Source organism: Eurosta solidaginis, chromosome 1 (genome assembly GCF_040869045.1).
Source record: "Eurosta solidaginis isolate ZX-2024a chromosome 1, ASM4086904v1, whole genome shotgun sequence".
Lineage (NCBI taxonomy): Eukaryota > Metazoa > Arthropoda > Insecta > Diptera > Tephritidae > Eurosta > Eurosta solidaginis.
The window spans coordinates 55,452,627-55,459,384 of record NC_090319.1 but is presented as its reverse complement, the minus strand read 5'-3'; the positions used below and the strand labels follow the sequence as shown (position 1 = coordinate 55,459,384).

General features: G+C 36.0%; 1 long non-coding RNA gene across 1 annotated transcript; it reads left to right on the top strand.

Annotated features, from left to right (window-relative positions):
• Positions 1-1,737: 1,737 nt before the first annotated feature.
• Positions 1,738-5,290, top strand: LOC137240732 (uncharacterized). Its single transcript, XR_010949820.1, has 3 exons — positions 1,738-1,811; positions 1,867-2,061; positions 5,190-5,290. It is a non-coding gene; the product is annotated as an uncharacterized lncRNA (long non-coding RNA).
• Positions 5,291-6,758: the final 1,468 nt, after the last annotated feature.

The following is a 6,758-nucleotide window of genomic DNA, read 5'->3' as shown; positions in this document are numbered from 1 at the left end:
CAAACCAATGGAAAAAACGAAGCCAAATCTTCAAGCCACTTACAGGACGTTATAAGCACCACACCAACAAAACAACAATTTTCGAAACCAATAACAATAAGACGTAATCAGGTCGATTACTCCGACCTACGAAATCCGATGATCAACGAGATCTTCCAACATCCTCAACTAAAGTCAAAAAAACAACTAAGATTCTTCTGACGAAAACTTCTAAACGCCTTAAAGCGCAACTAAGCACTCAACAGCAAATAGAGAGACAATCAAGCCAACAATATCAAAAAACAACTAAGATAAAACACATAAACTAGACCTTTTTCTTAATGCCCCTTTCTATTCCGAACTTCCAACATGACTATCAACATTTTCACAATATTTTCTGTTTACATCTCAACTAGCCATAACTTTAATAGAAATAACCTGGAGAACGTATTGAGCGATCATTCTCAATACTACAGTGTACAATAACGCTCTCAAAATAGAGAGCAGTATCTATCTAAATGAACTCACCCTACGTTACATAACTTACAAAATAAAACTACCAAAGGATTACTTAATCTATTCAATAATATATTCAACTCATTCATCCCTCAATCTCTTAAAACTGCGGTTGTATAATAAAATTCCTAAAAAAATACTTTATTTTGAAATTAAAAAAGTCGGTGTATCGTATCGGGATACGAGTTCCTGATGGCTGGCAACCTTATCTCAATTATATTTCTTATTAAAAATAGCCTAGCAATGCGCTTGCCAGACTAGAAATTTACATATTCAGTTGAGATTGAGATGTGAAGGAGACAAGAGACAAGTGTGATTAGAAGAATAAAAAGTTGGGTTTTTTTAATAACCATTTTTTCCAACTATAAAAGTTGGCAATCCTTTATTTAGTATGAGAAAGGGGTAAGTGAAAATATATATTGATCCACGTAGAGCCGAATGGACAAGCGAGTAGGAGTCAAATTAACAAAGGGCAGATGGTAGTAAGTGCGTGAAAGAATCCATGTACATGTATCATACATACATACGCAGGATATAGCGATAGAAGCCGTCTGAGGGTCTAATTATAATTACATAGCAGTACATTGCATGTGAAAAAAAAAAACTGATTATACTTCACATAGGAACACAGCCACTCAAAATCAGCTGATTGCCAAATTGTGACAGTTCTTAAATTTTCGGTGGTTGCGAGAATTATTTCACAATTTTATTAAATTTGCAATCTAAATAATAAAATAATCATCAGAAAGTGTGGAAATACTAATAAAATCCGTACAGCTTAATATTAACAGTAAGTACAATACAAGTGTACAATACGCAACGAACATTAATCTTTTCGTTACAGTGAAGTTCCAACTCAGTGGGACGCGGCATAGTTTGTACAATAAAGTTCCAACACAGTGGAACGCGGCATAGTTTTGTAAAATAAAGTTTGGGCTATGCAGCCAACTTCATATATCAGCACTTTTATACATATTTTGCGAACCATAAAAAAATCAAATTACTGTGTACCACTAAATCTATATATTATATGTCAATAAAATACACAATTAAACCTACACATTGTTCTCATTTAAGAGCGGTACGCAGATCACAAGAAAGTAAAAATTCCATATAAAAAACGCTCAAGAAATGCTCAAGAAAATTCCTTGTGGTAAATTTTCTTGAGGTAGTACGCAGTTTACAAGAAATTTAGTACGATACTTTACTACTATTTTTCCGTCAAATTAACATACGGCAACACCGGTTTCCGCAAGAAATATGTCAAGTGCCATATATTTCTTGAAGAAAAAAAGGTAAACAACTGGAAAAATTAGGTAAGCACATGGTTTTTTAATTTTTCTGCAATAAATAATTATTATTTTATTTCAGAAATGGAAATAAATATTGCTGCAGCACCAAAACGCAAAAAGCGCGTATTAAATTTCACGGCGGAGGAGAAACGGGCTCTGATAAGGGAAGTGAAAGAGTGGCCCAGGATATGGGATACTTCTGATCCATTGCATTGCAACAAAAATGCAGTGGATCAGGCCTGGGTCCACTTAAGTAGCTCCCTTGGGAAAGAAGGTATGTTAATAAAACTTTTTGTATGTATATTTGTGGTAATTGTTTACTTTAGCTCATAACTGCTAAAACTCGTCCAAAAATATCAGGAGAGGTGTCAAAAGATGCGCTTTGCACCCAGGATCACGAATCCGAAGGCGGAAATTTTATTTCGTTTCGGAGATATTTGCAAACAAAATTGAAAATTTTCAGGTTGTTGTTTTGATGATTTTGTAGTACCCACAAGAAAAACTGTGGGTAAAAGTGTTTTGCGCGGATATAGTTTTGGTCTCCAAACCGGTGTTGGACCCACCGAAGGCCGCCAATGCAGAAGGTGTTCTGCACAAAAATACTATGGATCTCACCCCCGGTTTCGGAGCGCTCCGGGGCCATTTTTCGGTTTTTTGGAAATAACTTTTGACAGAAATGAAATTTTGAATTTCCGCTCTCGGATTCGTGCAGTTGTGAGCTAAAGTAAACAATTATCATATTTGTGTATTTTAATTGGTCATTATTTACTTTACCTCAAAACTGTTAAACCACGTCCAAAAATATATGGAGGAGTGTCAAAAGACGCGTTTTGTCTTTTATAAACAGGCATTTGCAAGCAAAGTTGAAAATTTTCTGTAATTTCCATTTGGTTCGTGTACGCACAAATATTGTGGCCCCTATTATGAGCATCTTTCGATCTTCGACTGTGGTCGAAAGAGCTGATCGAACGAATTTTCATTCGGTATTATGACGCACGTTCGATGAAGGCAAGCATTATTGTGAATTTCGATAAATTCAAAAGTTCACAATAGCACATTTCTTCAGCTGTCAAATAAAATAAAATAAATAGAAAAAAGCAGAACTAGTTATTAAATGCAAATATTGAAAATAAAAGTATGACTACGACGGAATTGTGGTTTTATGATTCGTCAGATGAAGAGAAAAGCTTACTGGAGCTAGCCAGAAGTAGAAGACGCGTGAGGGATGCTTCAAATACTTTGAAAATGAATTCCACCACGTAAGTGTAGCTTTCTAAATAAGTTGTTAAATTGTTGAAATTATAAGTTTTGTTTATAGATTTATTCAAAACTTCAGACTGTCCAAAGAAGCGTTCATGGACTTGTTGTCCAGTACAGATGAACTGCTTCAGCAATGCACAAGAGCCAAGCATATTCCTAATATTCTAAAATATGCAACAGTTCTGCGATTTTGTGCTCGGGGATCCTACCAACTGAGCATTGGAAACGAAAATGCATTCGTACTTGCCCAGCCGAATGTGTCTGTGGTTCTAACAGAGGTGTTGAATGTCTTGGAAAATTTTATTTGTGAAAGATGGATAAAATTCAATTATGATGAGGCTGAGCTACATCAATCAAAGTTGCATTTCTATAATGTTAGCAGAATTCCAGGGATTATTGGCTGTGTTGATGGCACACACATTAAAATTGTTGCTCCCAAAAAAGAATTACAGAATTTATATTACAACAGAAAAAGATTCTACAGCATTAATGCTATGATTGTAAGTATACAATTTTGATATTAGTTTCAGGTTGTAAATACATAAGTTTACATCTTTATACAAATATTTTTTAGGTTTGTGACCATTCTATGACTATACGATACATAAATGCAAAATATCCGGGAGCAACACATGATTCTTGTGTGTTCAATATGTCGGCCTTGAAATCACATTTGGAACAACAAGAGCCCTTCACTACACACCAGAAAAAGCAATACAAATTATAAACGTGTGTGCGGCTTTGCACAATACAAATTTCTGTAGAAGAGTTATCTAATGAAGAGGACGACCATGATATCCCATTCGCCGAAATTGAATCCACAACCAAGTCGAAAGCAGAAGAAATCAGAAACTAAATATTGCGAGTTTTGTAGATACTTCATTTTATTGAAATAAAAAATTTATATACATGTATATATATAAAAAAATATTTGTTAAATTCATTATGGTTCTTAAAAGCTAAAGATTTTCAGTTTTCATAATACAGTCTTAAATTTTATTATAAATTTGGTATAAAAAGTATCACTTCAGTTTCATATGTTTGTTTAAAAAGCATACTTTTCTGACTCAAGAGCACTTTTTTTGATCTCTTCCAATGTTTTCAGCATCTCTTCTTAAACATTTTTTTGATTTGCTGTCTGCTCTTGCAATAGTTTGAGCCTATCGTTTTTGCTGCACTTTTTCGATTTGCTTTTCGTGGCCTCTCCTCATCAGGTTCACCACTTTGTCCACTTACTTCCAAATTCTCATCCGATTCTAAGTTATCACTATATAATCGCTCCACAATCATATCTTCACATTCTTCATTCGCATTAGTACTAAGGCCATGCTCTTGTCCAGGTGGATCTACACTGGTCTGAAGACTTAACAAACCCATTATAGACTCTTCTGAATGCGTAAAGATATTTAACCTGTTTGGTCCACCACCAGTTGCACGGTATTCCACTATGTTCTCCGACATTTTTGTTTTTGTTTTTGACTTCATGTCAGCCCACACCTGAGACGACAAAAATAAAGTTGTATTATACAGAATTGACTTCTATGGTTCCTTAGTTCACCTTAATCCACTTTTCCGTCGTTCTTACTGGTGGTCCTAAACAGTTCAGCTCCACTGTTATATCATCCCACTTTTTTGTCACCTGAACCTTTGTGCAAGTTCATTTTGCTATATGGGAATTTTTTTCCATAATTGAAACCAGTCTTTCAAGCTGTTGTTTTGTACGCACGACCTTGGACCTATATTAAATTAATTCAAATATTTTAAAATTACTACTAGGTAGTAAAAAATTAGAACATAAATACAAAAAACTTACATTTTAAACAATTCTTTTTTTGTTCGATACAGCGTCGACAACAAATTTCTATTCGCTACAAAATTCGGTACACAACGAAAATTTCGACAGAGATGAGGTGTCATAATACCAACTTCTAATTCGATTTTCGATGTTCGATAGCCAACGAAGATCGAAGATCGAAAGATGCTCATAATAGGGGCCTGGGTGTTCCGAAAACAGCAAGTGTGTTATTGGTACGGAAGTCAAAACGCATCTTTATATACCTCTCGCGACATTTTTGGACATGTTTTAACAATTGTGAGCAAATGCAAAGTATTACATTTAATTGTATGTGTTATTTACATTAGTGATTGAAAGCAAAGACGCGTGGACCAGCCTTCGGGAAAGCTATCGCTACCACGCCAGAGCATCCAAGCGGCAAAAGAGTGGCAGTAGCGGCGGCGCTGCGTTGGATGAGCCTAAATTTTCAGAGGAAATTGATTGGGAGTTTGCCGGGGAAATGGCATTCTTGCCAAACGTTTCACAAAAACGAAGGTAATTTTGCAATCCACTTCTAACTAACTTCCCGATGACTTAGTCTTGAAACTCAGCACGTAGTTCGAGACTGGGTAACAATTTAATTCATGGAAAACCAAATTCCTTTGGGTGGTGTAGGAATCGAGATAACTGAAAATCTCTTAGAAACATGGTGAATCTTGCGATAGATTTGAAAAATCACTTTTTGTGCATGAGTTGTATGGAAGAAAACAAAGCTGCACAACGAAATAAACAAATAATTTTTTTCGACAACGAAATCAAAAAAAATTTTTTTTAATTCGTTTCGTTGGCATCAGAAACAAAATCAAAAAATTAGAATTTTTGAGTAATTTTTTGAGCAATTTTTGTATGGAAAAACATACTCAAACTCTAAAAATCAATTTTTTTTTACTTTGATATCAACGAAATGAAACTTTTGAATATCGAATAAAAAACGAAATATTTTAATTTTTTTATGAAAATAACGTTATTATGCAGGCCTGGATGAAAATAACCAACACTCTCGACAAAAAAGTTCTAAAAATTCGGGGAAACTTCTAACTTGCACATTCCAAAACTGCATATTAGAAAAATTTATTGAAATTCGGATTAAAAAAATTCAAATTTTGATAAAAATTTTTTTCTTAGTTTGATCCATTGTCCTGAATTATGTGTGTTTACTTCAAAAAATGTTAACATTGTACATGTACTCTCTTGCAGGACATTTACATCTTCATCGAATTTCAGTGAGGAAACAAACCAATCTCCCTTAGATCCCTCAGAGGACGTGAACAGCACGCAATTAGTGACAACGATTCCCAATACTGCAGATGGTAATATCGACAGCAGTATTGCGCATTTGCCAAAGCATCACATTCTGCGTTGACGTCTGGCAATATGCGCAACAGCATGACGTTCTATAAATATAAATAATTAAAATATATAAACAGACCTATCATTTTGTCCCTCACTAGGGTAGGCACCTTGTCGTTGGTGTGAGGGCTTAGCCGAACTCCATAGCGCCCGACTATGAGGCGGAGCTGTTTAGGACTGACATCTACGCCGTTTCGCCTCATAGGAGGGCGGCGGGATGTCGGTGACCAAGAACTGCCAACCCCTAATCCAGGGTGTTATGCGGACCGTGCCTATTGGACGATTTGCAGCCAGGGGATAAATTCGGCTGTATTCGAACGGAGCCTTCCCGATACCGGGCCATCTCGGGAAGTATTTATGGCCTTACCGCAGTAAGGGGCGCTGCTGTGGCGGACGGTTCTTTCCCCGTATATAATACTGGACCGCTGAGCCCGCCTTGTCGGGCAGGTGGTCGTACGACCAAGATGAACAACTCATTACCTGAACGTAATAAGGAGGATGTAAAGAGGAGGACTGAGTCGCAATCC